The 16934-nt window shown below is 29.5% G+C and overlaps 1 protein-coding gene across 1 annotated transcript in view; it reads left to right on the forward strand.

The window, feature by feature from the left end:
- Positions 1–16934, forward strand: part of LOC121121667 (solute carrier family 35 member F2-like) — a 221402-nt gene that overhangs the window by 159078 nt on the left and 45390 nt on the right. The window lies entirely within an intron of this gene.

Consider the following 16934-nt stretch of genomic DNA (forward strand, 5'->3'; position numbering starts at 1 on the left):
TATATATAAATATAGAACTATGATTCATGTCTATGAATGGGGGAAAATTGTATGAATAATTAATTTATTATTATAATACATTCATAATCTTACTGGTTATGTAGAGGATGAATATGACAGGGCACGTTTCAAATTATATTATTGAAAAACAATCTATAATATTACGTTATACATTGTGTCAGGAAAGAATGGAAAAGGAAAGAAAAGGTTATGTGGAAAAATTGTATAATTATTTTAAGCTAACGTAGGGATCAATGTAAATTGATTTTGGTAAATAGGATGCGGACAAAATTGTTAGTGTAATATCGTTGTTTGGTAAAATTGTCATGTATGTACATTATCATTACGAGACACAAGAATTTTGTGTAATATCGTCGTGAAGCAATTTCAGTTTAGCCATATGATTTGAGTAGTTTGATTGCTATACAATATTATCGTGTGCAATTTCATTGCAATTATATAATGTTCGAGCATCCAAACTATTGAATGATAAAAAAAATCCACTGTAGCCGCTTCCCTTAGCATCTTGGACCCACTGTTATCAGAAAATACACCCAGTCCTCAGGTTATAAAGGTTAATTGCGACTTCATCGCTGCTGTATTTCTAAGCGTCCTAGGAACCCTTCTTATATGCTATAAAATTCACTTTGGTCCACAGGTTGTGCAGGGGAACTGCTGAGTCCTAAAGCAGTTTAAAAAAATTATGCCGACGCCTCCCTGAACATCAACGAATCTTTCTAATATTAAAAAATGCAGCTCAGCCAACGAGTAGTGCAGGTGAACTACTGGACCCCAAGTCAGATTAAATTAAACTCGGTCGAAGCTGAGTTTAAATGCCTCGAATATTAGAAGGAGTCCATAATGCTCAGTGAAATGGATGCAGTTTAATTTTTTCTTTGCGTTCAATATTTGGATTGCCTGTATATTGAATAGTTGCAATGAAACTGCACACAATAATATTGCATTCCAATAAAATTACTCATAATCATATTGTGTTGTATAAAATTGCTTCAAAACGATATTGCCTTCAACAATTTTGTTTACAATGATAATGTATACAACGATTTTACAATTATGTTCACAAACTTTCTATCCCAATTATTTTACCGGACACCTGACTTAGGTTATAAGGAAACACTAACTTTTATCGACACTTTAACTAATTCATTTATATAACAAAGAAGTATTTGATCTCTTATACTTTTGCTTCGGTATCCATGGTTTTATAAAAGAAAACTTTAAAAAAAAGTACCAGCAGTACAGTAAGTCAGAATAGTAAAAAACTTATTTGACAAATTTTGTATAATAAATTAAAAAATGATTTAATATTATTGAATCCCACAAGAAATAAGCCTTAATTCATGTGTTGACAACAAATTTACCGTATTTATAGCTGAAAATAATTTAATGTGTGTACAAGGTGCATAGACAAATCTTTCTGGGTCAATTAGAGCTCCAAAGAACGATTGTGACATGCATTCAATGTTGCTTTATAAAAAAAGAAATTGTTTCAAAATTTAACAGCTTTCGTATGTTGTATGATTAGTTATAATACGTCAATAAACAACGACAATGAAAACAAAAAAACACCAAATTTCAAATCTTCTCCGCATCCATGACTGTGTAAAAGATTTTACGGACATTGTGAATGATTTATTATCCAAATGCTCAGTAACTGGAAGACAAGAAGTGGAGGATGCAAAAGGGTTATCATTGAGGACTTTTTGACAGTTCTACCTCAGAGTAAGGGCCAAGGAGTACTAAAAGGTAATAAAAGATGTTGTGAAGCCCTAGTTGGATGGCAAATAGACTGACAGAGATTAATGTGGGCAACAAGACTCAGCACCTGGTCATAACAACTCAAGCATGATGCAAGAAAAACCTCACAGCTTTCAGGCCTCAAGACTTTAAATAATAAATGAATTAATTGTATTTGCTTTTGAGGCAAATTTGAAATACATTTCTTTTGTGTATAATTTAAATATAATCTTATATTTTGGTCTAAAAAGTCTTATATTTTTTTGCATTTTTTTTTCTTGTTTCAAACATATGCATTTGCTGATGTTTATTTGACTTTTTTATATTCGATGGATTGGTACATTTTAGCTCATCTACAGACATATGTTATGAATCATATGAATTTGACGTCATTTTTACTTTAAAAATATTTATACCACCTTTTTTAAAAGTAATATTTATCATTCTATACTAAGAGTTCGAAAATATATTTTTGTTCAGTCCATTTAAGCGTTTAAAATATTGGCATTAGGATTATAAAAAGCTATATAATATTGTTCGATCTAAAAAGTCTAATATAGTGGAATGGATATTTACAAATGTTATTGGAAACGAAAAATTATTTATACAAATTTCAATTGATTCTTTAAATGTGATAAATGTTAATTTTTAATAATCATGTAAATTATTAATTAAAATATATAATGTCTCTTGAAAAAATGAATTTTCTGAATTCAAACAGTATAAGCTCCAAAAATTGGTGTTTTCGAGTGTCAGTTTAAGCTGAAGCTGGTAACAGGACGGTACAGGGTTTTATTCATAATTGAATTTTTATGTCTACGTTCATAGTGAAATTTTACAGGACAAAAGTCGTGGGAAAGAGCTTTTTGGCCATAATAGTAGGATGTATTTAATCTTTTTTATTTTTTATGAAATTGATTCTCATTTATCTTGAAAGTAGCTCTACTACTTATGAATATATTACAACATTTGTGTTTAATAAAAAATTCTTATAATTATGGACTCTTCGAAAAAAAAAACTAAATTTGTATGAGGTTCTTTAACATTTGATGAACTCGACGAATATGATATCGATATCGAACTTGGAAGGGCGAGTAATATCTTCATCCAGCCACAAATAACAGCCAATAATATCAACAGCGATATTGATTCGGGTGACGAAGAGGATCCAAACATAAATAACCTAGGAAGTAATCAACTCTTGACACAAGCGTCTTTCTTTGTTGAGGATTATAAGGGAGCCATTTTTGATGATGAAGAACAAGATGAGGAGAACTTAGGTAATGATGATTTCCTCATAAAACGGAAAGGTCCTCCCCCATAGCCAAATGTATCCATGAACCGACGGTCAAAAAGAAGAAAGTAGATAAAGGAGTTGATGTAAATGAGTGACTGAAATGTTACATTCAATATGAAATAATTTTAAAATCATGGCCCCATTCTGCTCCTACTCGAAATGTTCATAATTCTCCAACTACAGTTATTTGAATTGTTCATCACAGATGATATAGACATACTCCATCCTGATTGTTTCTGTATGAAGGATTTTCACATAAAATAATAAAATAAAAATATATATAGGTTAATATGTATATAGTTATCAATATATAAATATAGATATCAAAATAGAAAAAAATTACATTAAATTTCTAATTTTGTTTTTCATTCATCTACAAAAATATCAGAAAAATCAGGAATTTTTGAAGTAATTTTTATTCATTATTTTGTATGAAAAGGGAGGAGGACTACGCACCCTTATGTAACCACTGTCAGTTTAAACTGACGTAAAGAAATCAGGACCTTAAGGCCCCAAAAAAGTCCAAACTTTACAAAACTCGTAATTTTACATTAAACACAGCAAGATGCATCAAAATCTTTTTTATCTTTTGATACGTAATTCTTACTTGGGATAATATGTATGTGTTAATGCAACGTTGGCAATTTTCCCGAAAGGCAATTTCTCCATCTATAATTTTGATTATATATTTTTTTAATTGGATCTTTTCTAGGCTTCAATGATTAGGGTTATTAATCAAAAGTTATGAATTAACAAATTAATATATAGATTCTTATTTATTATAAGTGAAGTGTTCTTTTTAATTTTTGCACTTATATAGGTGAATAGAGCATGAACAAACTGTTAAAAAACATCTTTAAGGTAGTTTCACAGTCTGTAGCTTGTTGTTGAAAAAAATGGAGCATGCTGAGAATAATTTTAACAGTAACTTGTATCAAAATATGATACATGTTTATTTTATATTTCTTAATATTATCAAGCAATTGGTTGTTTTATTTTGTGGTAAAAAAAGGAGGAAATTGAATATAATAGATATTAATTTTGTCAAAAAAATATAATTACTAGCGGTAGTACTTTGTAATACGCAGATTTATTTGGAGTCGACGTACAGACAAACAAAAGATTATGTTCCTAAGACCTACCTATAATATTTTATTATTCTTGTGACGTAGTCGCCCTCATTCTTCTATTTTCACTAGGGGGAGACGGCTTATTCAAACTGGCTGTGTTCATGGAGGAACATGTAGCAAATTCTAATTTTAAATCAATCAGAATTGAGAACTACTGAATCCTACCTTCCTTGCCTTGAGTCTCCACTCTTTCCCTAAATTCCTTTAGTATTACTCTCCATTTTTCATGAGGACACTCATACTCAATACTTAGAAAGATGTTTAATAACTGCTTGAAAAAAAACACTATTGAGGTTGCCAACAATAACAAAACTTGCATACTAAATATACAACATTAGATATATGTAATCCCCTCTTCTTTTTAATATCAGATCCATACTCAATTCTCAATTGATAATTCTTTCAAAAAAGACTTTACCTGGGCATATCCCTGAAGACAGACTTTGCTTTTTAATATAGATTACAGTATAATTCAATAATAATAGTGCCCTGATTCAAGTTACTATTGATTTATTGCTAAAATTCCCTGTTTAAAATAACATTAAACCCATTTTTTATACATTTACTTAATTGTTGACAAGACGTCCAATGGAATCGCCGTAGCTTATGGACAACGCACTCAAGAGTAGTTATTCTCTTGAACTAAATCTGTGTTGGTTCGCGACCAGGTGATTCCAAGAAAAAGAAATATACTTTATGTAAATGGATTTGACCATAAGATTCCAAAAGAAAGGTTAGATGGAGTAAATGTAATACTATAATGTTTACTTAATCAGTGCAACTTCCATTAAACAATTAATGGAACATCAAAAAAAAAATACCGAATTGTTGACAAGAGGTCCAATTTCCCAGGAGCTGGCAATTCTAATTTGACGTCATAGAAGGAAAGGCGCTTCTCTAATTATTTTCTATAAGAATTTCTACAAGTTACCCGTAACTGCATGCATCCGTAAATATTTTTATCGATATTTACTTTGAAAATGCCATATTATTTTTGCACTTTTGGATGCTTTGTTAAAATATGAATTCATTGTATTCGAATGAACAAATACAAGTTGAATACAAATAACTTAGCTATTAAAGAAAAAATTACTTACATTGAACTATTTGCTAAGGTATTTGCATAAAATTTATATTTAAAAAGTGTTTTTTTTTAATATGTTCATTTATTCATTAAAAAATAAAAATGTACTATTGTTGTTGTTGAGCTCTTTATTCATCAATTATCAACGAAAAAGGTGTATTTATAAAACTAATTCCTAATTGTCTTTTAAATAGACTTTTGCTCCAATATTTCTAACCTGCCCAGAAATAATAATGCTATCAAAAATTGCTAGAAGTTTATTTAAAATATAGTTTTCCTGCAGTTAGACACCCATAAATTAAATTTGTGGAATTTAAAAGATTTTGATTTAGTTTGCTTGTACATATACAGTAACTGCAGAAATTGATGATAGTTTTTTAAAAGCTTAAAATAAATGGTCAAAACAAGCGATTGGTTTTTCAAAAGCATTCATTTACTTCCAAATATGTTTAAGCTTTTAAAAATTTTAAATTCGTTTTGGCATTCCCTCAAGTTTTTTAAATTGAATTTTTAAGCTATTTTCTGACGTTGCTGACAAATTTTCATTGAGCTCCTCTTGAATAAAGCTTAGAAATTTTTAATTAGAGACAGATCTGGAATATTGGCAGGCCTTTGGGGGGGAGGGGAAAGAGAGGGAGATTCTCTTGACTACTAGATAATATTGACATCAAAGACTTATTGAGTAATATGTTTATTTTTCGGGTGACATTTAACCGAGTTGACTAACTACTTCACTTTGAATTTTAAACTACTTAAACAAGATATTATTTTTATATTTAAAAATAGAATTTCAAAAAAAAAAAATACTATGAATAGATGTGTGTCTGATACCTATTAATCATTAATGTAGCTGCCCTTAACAGCAATGATGGCTTCCAAGTGGGGATGAAATACCTGGCACCCACTGCAGACGTAGTCCTCTGTCCATGCATCCTCTTTCTGGCTGACAGTGGCTTTGGCGGCCTTAGTGCTTGGATGACGAACACTGAAGGCCTTCCCCTCGACATGAAACAAAAAGGTATAGTCAAGGGGTTGGCATCAGGACTATAGGGGCCAAAAGTGTCAAAAATTAACTCCAAATACTTATTTAAGTTAGTCTTGCGACGGAGTTTCTTTCATTGCTGGTGTCAAAAGTGGCATCTCTACCCTCATAAGGATCTTTCCACTCCCTTTTTTATAGCTCAATGGAAAGTCTGGTGTTCGATCGTACAATCCCTAAAAATAAAGGAACTCTAATATCGATCTTGTTTACGAATAAAAATAAAATTATTAGCAAAAAAACAAACTTGCCCTCCAGAGTCAAGGAATCTGGTCTGCTCAGAACAAAACGTAGCCTTGGGAACGTAACTCAGAATTATGATGACCTTTTATTTTATCTCTAAAGTCTGTATCTATCTCCGTTTTTGAAATAAATACCCTGGCAATGCATTTTCATTAGGGGGACATATATACAAATTTAATATTATTTTATAGTAGATTTTTTAAACTCTAGAGTTTAGAATAAAGATATAACTTTCTTTGTAGTTATACATTTTTTGTCAAGTTCAAAGAAAAAAAACGTATATGCCTTCGAACGTTTAATATGTTATATATTTTAAGTTTTTTTGACAGATTCTTAATAAAGATTAATCGTTTATTCCCCTCTAAAATACTTGAAGAAAGCAGAAAGTAACGACCTTATATAACATGCATTCTTTTGAACTTTTGAAGAACTCCGGATATTTAAACATTTAGCTATGTATACAATTATACAGAGATGGTATTATATAAATATATACAAAAAAAATTTATTCATATAAGCTTACATCCTTTCATTTTGCATCAAGCATTTTGAAGGCTTTTGCAGTATTTTTTCGTAATTTGTAGAATTTGAGTGTCAAGTTTCGAATTGTCTCACCAGCCAGGACAGTTTCATCCAAAGTATTTCATTACTGATATGTCTTTTTGAAAAATAAATACAGTTTCAAACTAAAAGATATAGACAAGTTTAATGTTGATTAAAAGAAGAAATTGATTGCAACGCTAATTAATACATTCAAACAAGTAAATAAGGGCAAGGTAGTTAACCGGTTGCTGCAAAATTGATTGAAATGTACATCAGTGTCCCCTAAAAAAAAATGATAAGCGGAGGGAAAATATGAATTATAGGGAACTTTGGCAAGACAGCTAGACATTGACGACATCGTTGAAATCGTAGCTGATCCTTCTTTTATACTTCAAATCTTACAAATGCACGAAAATTTAATTACCCTCAATTTCTCTGGAGTGAGACTCTAATATCAAAGATGCTTTAATTTTGAACACATGAAGCGTTATTGCATGGAAAAACGACTTAAAACTTTTAGAAGGAGGCCTAAATTGTAAAAGAGGAAGAGATTTTTTCCAAAATTGATAATGGCCGGGTAAAATGATGTTGTCGAACATGCAAAAACTGACTATTCGTATAAGGAAAAAAATGTTACCTTTTGGAGATGAATGTACATACAGAAGCCAAAGGAAATATCTGTACATTAAAAGAGTCTCCAAGTCAAACTCCAAAATAAGTATATGGCGTACCTAGAAATACTTCTAATTACAATAAAAAGGTAAAATAAAGTAATAAGACGATGCTTGAAAGCCAAACAAACAATCCAACCGTTATCTGGGCGTTTATACAATTCCGGACTGTCGTATTCGTGCTTCCTATCTAGGAAACAGAAATAAGCCGGATAATCCTGATATTCTCTCTTTAATATTGAAGAAACAGTAAAAAAGCTCTGAGCTTGGATCTTCTTGATCATTAGTGGACTGCTCCTTTTGTCTTTCCTTCATATATTTAAAAAAAAATTAGAGACTAAGTTCTCTAAATACCAAAGATGAATAAGATAGAAGATCTTGACATTTACTGATAAATCACTTGATGCCATTGAATCCTAACATCATTTGTTTTTCAGATACTATGTCAAAGGTATCTTCTTCTTGTAATAATACCTGTCTTATTTGTTCGCCTAAAATATTTCATTGGGTTTTTTAGGGAAATTGTTCTATCAGAAGAGTCTTACTCTTTTAATGAAAATCAAAATCTTTTCTGTTAAAAGAATTATCCTACAAAAGCGAAAGTCTTAATGTCTTTAATCAGATAAAATATAGTTAGATAATGACGATGAACCGAATGGGGTATCTATTTATTTCGTTTTTACATACCATTTTTAATACCTAAAAAAGTTTTCAACTGTGGAACTCTGGAAATTTAATTATTCATATCCATAAATTTTATTCAGATTATCCTAGTCTCACTGCTTTACAACAGAAAATCATTAAGTTTAACCTTGTTGACTATAACTTAAAAAAATCAGTTGATAAGATAGTATTTCGTGGAGAAGAGAAAATTAGTCTTCTAGAATGGACTTGGCATTGATTTATCTTATATTGACTTTGATATTAGAGCTGTGAAAATGTTTATTCCGAAGCGCTTTTAATCCTCTTGTTACACTACGGCACAACAACGATCGAATTGTTTGGACTAAAAAATAAGCCAGTCATCTTAGAAAAAAGGTGCCCCTCAACTCCACTTTGGCAATTGAAGATATTTTTTATGGATTACAGGATGTACAGAGAATTTAGGGTCCATTTTGAGCGATTTCAAAATATCATTAATATGTGTGCCAATGATATAACTTTAACCACAAAAGCTAATTATGAATCCCATCTATTTGCAAGAGTACAAGAACCGCTAAAAAAAATTCCAAAGTTTTAAGAAAAAAATGATTAGCTATGAATGGAAGTAAAAAAATTTTTTTATCTATTGGATCCTGGAAGCCTAAAGAAGATTTTAAAGTTGTAAACTGAACAGTTAATAGAAGGGTTACAATTTGGGGCATAAAAATGAATTGGAGTAGTATTCATAAAGATCATTGAAACAAGCTTCGAACTTCCGTCAACAAAAGGATTTTTTTTTTTTTTTGTGAAAAGATTCAACCTTCAAAGAAGCACTTACTTTTCATAACACATAAGGCTAGAACAAGACTTCAACGAGCTTAAAATGCTATTTTAGAAAAGGGTAATGACTTATTAGTTTTTTTATAAGAATTATATTGAGGCCATGAAAAGGCCCATATCTATAAAGTTGCTAAAATATCCCAACTGTTTCTTATTGTCGCGAAAGCTAACACCAAAAATGTTCTGAATCTTTCAAGAAATTCTGCTGTTGAATAGAAAAGAACTGTAACAAGCAATGAACTGATGATGGCCAACAAAACTACTTCTTTGATCTAATCAATATGGGCCTCCGCTCAAGTAATAATTTGGAGGCATGCCCTGCTTTTAGAAATGACTCAACTATGGATATTATTTTACAAAAATTTAAAAAAAAATCCTTCTTTTGAAATTGAAAGGACCCATCAACTTTGAAAAAAATCTACAATCAGAAGAAACATTTTAACTGATCATGATTTATACTCAGAGGAATTACTCAAAGATGGTCAAATAAGATTTCCACTTGTTAATTCTTCAAAGTCTTATATAACGTAATTCCCTGGAGCATCAAGATGGTCCCCTTAAACTTTGATGCAGCTATGAATGAAATCTGGGAGCTCCATAGAATGCGTTTGGTCCTCCCTATGAGTTGGAAAAGAAGAAGAATGTATTCTCTGAAGGGGATAAATGATGTTAAAAAGTTACCCTTACAATTAAAAGTCGCCATAGATTGTAATAAATATGTTAGAACCTGCAAGAACAGTGTAATACTCTTGAATAGGACTCTTCGTTTGGTAGGAGGTCTGGTTTTTCCTGGAATTTCAAAGAACAATAATGGAACTTCTTCCGTATCAGCTTATTTGTGTAAAAGGTGTCATCTTGGCAGTTTTTGCATACCATGTCTCTCTCACGAGGAATATTCCTAAATCAGGATGTGAGTCATGGAATTTTGCAGACGAGGAACTCCAGTACCTCCCATTGGCTTGATATTAATATTTTAAAAATAATTTTAAGAAATATTCGTTGTGATTCTTAATTAGTTTCTGTTTTATTTTTAGAAGAATTCATAGTTTATTAGCTTAACTGATAGAGCTTGTCAAATAAATAAGAAAATAGAACATAAAAAACCATAAATATTAAATAACTATACACAAACACCACTGAACAAGACTTATAATTTAATTATCTAAAAACTATACAAATGATCCTCCTGTAAAATAAAAATAAAAACACTCAGAAGCAAAAAACAAATAATATTACAGTGCAATAGTTGAAGTTAATGAAATTTAAAACTGTTTATTATTGATATAATTCAAACTCACTAAGAGCTACCTTTAATATTGTATGAGAATAGAAAAAATTCCAATACCGTGCCATAGATATCAATGTTTGGAGTTTAATCATTACTTATGAGGTTTTGCATATTCCTTCGAAATCGTATAAGTGTTTCTGTGAAGAAGGACTTCTTCCAGTCCTCTCCTTATCCCATTCCTGACGACTTCCATTATTTTATTCAAAACTTCCAGCCTCGAAATACGTGTAGGATGTTTTTTTTTTTTTTTTTTTGTATTCTGCTAAAATAAAACGTAAGTATTCAAGCGTTTACCTGTAAAGAAAATTCCTGACAATATTCTATATTTTTAGATACATCTGGCTTGGAATAAGAATGTTCCCATACAGACTTGATACAATATAGAAGCCTTGCTTCTTTGTTTCGTCCACAAACGTATCCTAAAAATCTAAAAAAGCAAGGTAGCACATCATTTATATAGATCTCTTCAGTTGAACCTTGGTTTGAAGAGTATTATGTTTGTAAAATTTCACTAGTCTATAAGTGTATCGAGCTTCAAAGACGTCACCCACTGTATTTGATCATAGTCTACGGGACCTCTCTTTCAGGGTTTGTTTTTTTTTACTCTCAAAAAGTGAGTTCTCCTTGCCTGTTGAAAACCAATAGGATTTTCTGGTCTCCACATGGCGAATATATAACTTTTTTTAGTTTAGTTTGTTTAATACTTTATTTTAGATTGATTTCTATTACACGAAGCAATATGTGTAAACTATCATTTTTATTTTTGCATATGTATTTGACGTAATGGTATCGATTTATTAATATAGATATGATTTTTATAGTAAATATAAACTAATCAAAGATTGATAAAAAAATTACATGTGATAAAAGTTTTAGAAAGTCTCCAGGATTGATGAACAACGTGGTTTATTATGCATTTATAACGTATTTTGTTATCTATTTAAGAAGCTTTAATCGATATAATACAAACAGATTATATTTTTATCTGAATTATAACCTATGTTGAGGGTTCCGAGCCAAATTGTCATAACTCAAAAATTAAAATATTAGTGTTATTGTTCATTTATCATCGAAAAAATAGTATTTGAAATATAAAATTTCAGAATGTTAAAATAAACCTCCTAGATTAATTTTATTCGAAAAGTTGGAAAAAACTACTATTTATAGTATAATGAAACTTTAAAGTCTCCAAGCTGAATTCTGAAGAGTAAATATATGAATTTAAACAATTTGGCTCTCACCCCCAAAAATTGGTATTTTATTGTCATGTCATGAGATCAATCTATTTTTAGAAATAGAAATAGAAAAATCTTCAGAAATTCTAAAAAAAGTATTGTAACAATAATGAATCTTCATTCAGTATATACGAGGAAAAACTTTTTTTAAATTAAGTTCCGTTTAGGGAGTACCTGGCATTTCTCAGATTTATGTGTCATCAAAAAACAGACAAAAAAAATTGATTTCATAATATTTTTTTTCGACCAGCGGCGATAAACAAAGTCTATAAAGGTCTACTTATATTTAGTATTAATTATAACATAAAAAATATCATTTTTAATAAAAGTGAATCATTTAAAATACAAATATTTTTAAAATAACGTGACAGTGTAAAGAAAAAAAAAAGGATAAAGTAAACCACAAATGTAACTAATATATATTTAGGTGTCACACAAAAAAAGAATCAACTAAAAATAACTTGAGGTCAGCCTCACTTCCCTCAGAAATCAAAAAGGTATTGTATTCTAAAGACTATTCGATCTGTAATAGAAACTATGCTTAAAGATATCAATCTTTGGTTTTGGTAGGAAAATGGTGTTGTGAGTGGAGAGTCCGTTTCGTAGAAGAAATAACCTTTATTTAGTATCCAAGGTGGGGGATATAAGTTTAACTTTTTGTTTAAAATTCGGTGGAGCTTCATTATATCTTTAATGCCACGTCTATTAGACAAAGTGATGAGGCCACGTCTATTGATTTTCCGTTCATTGTTTTTGTTATCTCCCAATAAAGGGGAAAAAAAAAACCCGGCCCGCACCTTTTCTATGAACTTAATCGACTAGTTTCTTGAATGATTACAGATATCAAATCCGTCCATTAAAATTGGGAGGACATAAAGCTTTACTATAAGCGAAGGATCACGAGTTTTGTAGCTTCTCTTAATCATTCCCAAGTTTCCCTTGACCTTCTGTATAATGTAGTGTATATGCTTCTTAAAAGCCAGATCAATCTGAGAATAAGTACTCCCCTTTTCTTCTCTTTTTCAATTTAACGCACTGAACTTTAGCTACACATGCTCTTTACTACATATGCTATTTCTTAGATAATCTAGTCACATAGTTTTAAGATATTGAGCGCACTGTCAAATTGAGGCATTGACAGGCAGACAAATTTGGTATAATTAATATAGATATTAGATATTTATTCTAGCAGAGAAATTTCTTTCTTGGGCAATGGTCCTAGTACTGAAAAAATATATTTTTCCACAACATCTATTGGAAAAAAATTCAGATACTTTTAATTTCATGACATTACCTTGTCTAACTTCGAGAAAAGCAATACGCCTTAATTGTTCATTTTTTTTAAAATGGCCCCCGGTCTTCCTTAACTTTAATTTGGTAAAAATTAACTAACTCATTAAGATATAAAGGGAAAATGTATTCTTTGTAGTTGTTAGAATAGGTTTTAATTGTTATATTTATTATTCCAAAGACAAATACAGGTTTTATTTAAATATTATATACATTCAATGGGGAATGAACACTGTTTACTAATAATACTTTGTTTACAAAACGATCTAGAGTGGCACCTTACAGCAAAATAATAAAACTACCTAAATGCTTATATTATTTAATATATTTATTTTTTGTAAATTCAAAATTTAATTTGGGGTGCAAGAATAATAAATTAATTTGTTAATGTTGTGTACTCCAAATTACATACTGAAATCTCACCTTGAAGAAAATAATTTATGTTTATTGTTATGTTTTGGGCTTTTAAACAAATATTTACTCGTTCTTTCGACGTGAATTGGAAATTTTTGTATGAAAATGATGTGTTTTTTTGAAAAAATGAAGGAATTAACGCATAATCCAAGCTATTTTCAGTTATTTAAGACAAAATTATTAATTAATATATTTTTTTGTATGCATATAATGGAGAAATGTTATTATTTATTATTTTTTTTAATATGATTTTCCAACTTACAACCACCAAGAAAACCAAAATATATTTATAGGGCTCTAAAGTGTACTTCCTATTATACTTGTGATCAGTAAAAAAATAAATACCGACGTATATATGACCAAAAAAAAAAAAAAAAATGATTAATTCAAAGTTATATAGTTATGAATTTTTTATTCTTATACCTAGTATTTTACATTTTTTAGGAGGCGCGTTTTTTGTTTTTTTAATAAGTAATTTGAAGAATGAATTTTCTTTTCCTTAGCTCTTATCATTATTATTTAACTTCTGAGTAGTGAACTTCCTTTCCTACTACATTCAATTATATTCAAAATCTGATTTAATAATCGTGTTTTCTCATAAAAGACGGAGAGTAACCTTAGGAATTAGTTGAGGAGTTATCCTTAGTATTCCTTCTTGGACAAAGAGTAAAATTGTTGGGTAATCGTATTAATTATTGCTAATATCCTTGTTTCTTTCCTTCCCTCCCTTGTTGCAGCTGATTGTATCTGATCTCCTCCAAAACATTTTTCAAATGGTCAGTGTTACCATATTGATTTTCAATTTCTTTTCACGTGGTCATGATACATACGATTTTTATCACTAGCTATACCTATTGGCAACACTAATGATTATTTTGAGTAATGGAGTAATGCTAATGAAGGAAATATACTCCCTTTTATTTTCTTATTTAATATGACACAATGAGATTTACCTATACACGCTCGTTATTACATTGTTATCTCTTAAATACAGTAGCTACATAGCTCTAAGATACTAAGTGAAAATTAAAAATAAGCCCTCTACAGACCAAAATAAATACAAACCTTTTTTTTCTTAATTTATGAATATTTGTGAATGATAAGGGATATCACCAACATTTTTAAAGTTTAGTTTTGTAGAAACTAAAAGTTTTTGTATGGTTAAACGTGTTTACTTATGTGATCTATCTACATTTTGTTTAAATTTTCTTTAATTGGTCAAATAGACTTGCACCATTTAAAAATAAATATACATTCTAGTATTACAATTACAACATCTGATCCAGAAATAGTATTTTTAAGTCAATATACATAATAAATTTATATTTGACCGTGAATCGAAGCCATGCACGTTGAATTTAAGAGGAAAATATCTCTAATGCCGTTGTCGAATGAAGAAGCTATAGAGTTTTTGTCCTCAAAAGCTACAAACCAAGTAGTGAAACGAACAGCATGGGATGAATATTTGTACAAGGAAGTGGCTGTAACAATACCATTTTGTTTTTCCGCTAGGAGGGTTGTATATTACTCCATGGCCAAATCCCAGGCTCCACAAAGTCACTCATTTAACAAAATCAACAAGTTAAATTATGCGTAGGGAAGAAAAGTTGCATAGGGTATATGAAAAATAACAAAGGATGTGATGTCATCTATGGTATCATAAAAAGCGAAATCTTGAGCCTGTAAAAAGAGATTCCTAAAAGACCATGAATATAATTAAGCCAGCTTAAATTTCTACATTTTGTAAAGCTTTCATCTACGCCATATGATTAGTAGTTATTATCGCTTCTGTATCAATGTTATCTAGACCTTAAATACAAATTTGTAATTTGTCACATAGTTCCTGTATCCAATATTCGACAGAATCGTAATTTATTGGTTTATGAGCTTTTAACGAATCATAAAATTAATTATGAAGGTTTCAAGGAAGATGCTTTATGCAGTCTCAAAATTTATCTATCCCAACGATGAATACGAAAGAGAGAGATGTGTTATTCCATATAGAACTGGTCTTTTTGATAATGATTTATTTATTTAGAATCCTTCATACTCTAAAAATTTAATATTAATTTTCCAATTACTAATATTTTAGATTTTAAATTCACAAAGTATCAAATGTAATTTGGTAAAAAAAGTATTTAATTTATTTTTTGATACTTATTGTAACATATCTAACAACTATTAAAAGTGAATATATTATTTTTTATTTCTAAAATATGTACTTATATATTGCTTAACACCCCAGGGAAGTATTTGTGTTATTCAATCAGTGTTTGGAGGGAAAAAACAACGGGGAGGGATAAAGTTAATTCAAATTTAAGTATTAAACTTGTAGAAAGTTATCTGTAAGGTGTATCTTCTGACTTTTTTTCGAATGTTTTGAAGTTAATGTCAACAATTTTTGGGATTTGCAAACTTATTAACTGATTACTCTTACAAATTTAGTTTATATTATAAAGAAAAGTTATTTATTTTCTTCAATGAGATCAATAAAAAAGTCATAGAGTATTCATATTTTTTTTATGACAACCTTATTGACCAACGCCAAAAAAAAACGAAAATCAATAAATATATTACTTGTATCCCTTATCATTTGTAGATCTTCATTTGCAAATATATATTTTTTCTCTCCAGTTCAAAAAGCTATATTTTAGTTTATGCTGAATTTTTTAATTTATATTCATATTGTACAATGGACAAAAACTAACTTAATTTGATAAATTGAGTCATTCCACTCAATCCAATAAATTAGCACTTTTTGAAAAAAAAAACTGCACCATTTTGCCTATTTTTTTCTAGTGTTAAGATTTTTGTTGAGAAACTTTTATTGCCCCCGATATGACTCCTTACAAAAAGAAATCTGTCAATTTTTCATTTTTTCTATTGTGACGTTCAATTTTGGATACCTTAAGGGTAATTAGTAACACACAAAGGGTCAATAAGAATAATTTGTTGACAGAAATGGATGATAGTTTGTAAGAGAACACAATCCACAATCAATTTTGAGAAAAATCCTTCTAGCCTGCCTTTGTTTTGAGGTGTCAATTACAAATAAGTAAATTTATATATGTTAATAAATTGATTCAATTATGTCAAATTGTACGTTTGTCTTGTGATCAAACATTTGTGGATTGAAGTACAATATTGTAAATATATAAAAATAGTAAGGAATAGTTATAATAATAATTATTATTAATAGTTATTATGATATTATAATGGTTAGGAGAAGAATACATTTTTTTCATCATCTAAGCATCCTAATAATTTTTTAAATAAATTTCAATCTTAACGTTACTTGCAGGAATTGTTCATAATTAAACTTTCGTATATATCCTCATTCATGGCTTGAAATTTAGCTCAAAACTATAAAAAAACTTATACAATAAGCTCTTATAAAATAATTATCGATATTGTTGATATATAGAATGTAGACAAATTCTAAGTGCCATATAAAAGTAAT

This window comes from Lepeophtheirus salmonis, chromosome 7, assembly GCF_016086655.4.
Source record: "Lepeophtheirus salmonis chromosome 7, UVic_Lsal_1.4, whole genome shotgun sequence".
Lineage (NCBI taxonomy): Eukaryota > Metazoa > Arthropoda > Copepoda > Siphonostomatoida > Caligidae > Lepeophtheirus > Lepeophtheirus salmonis.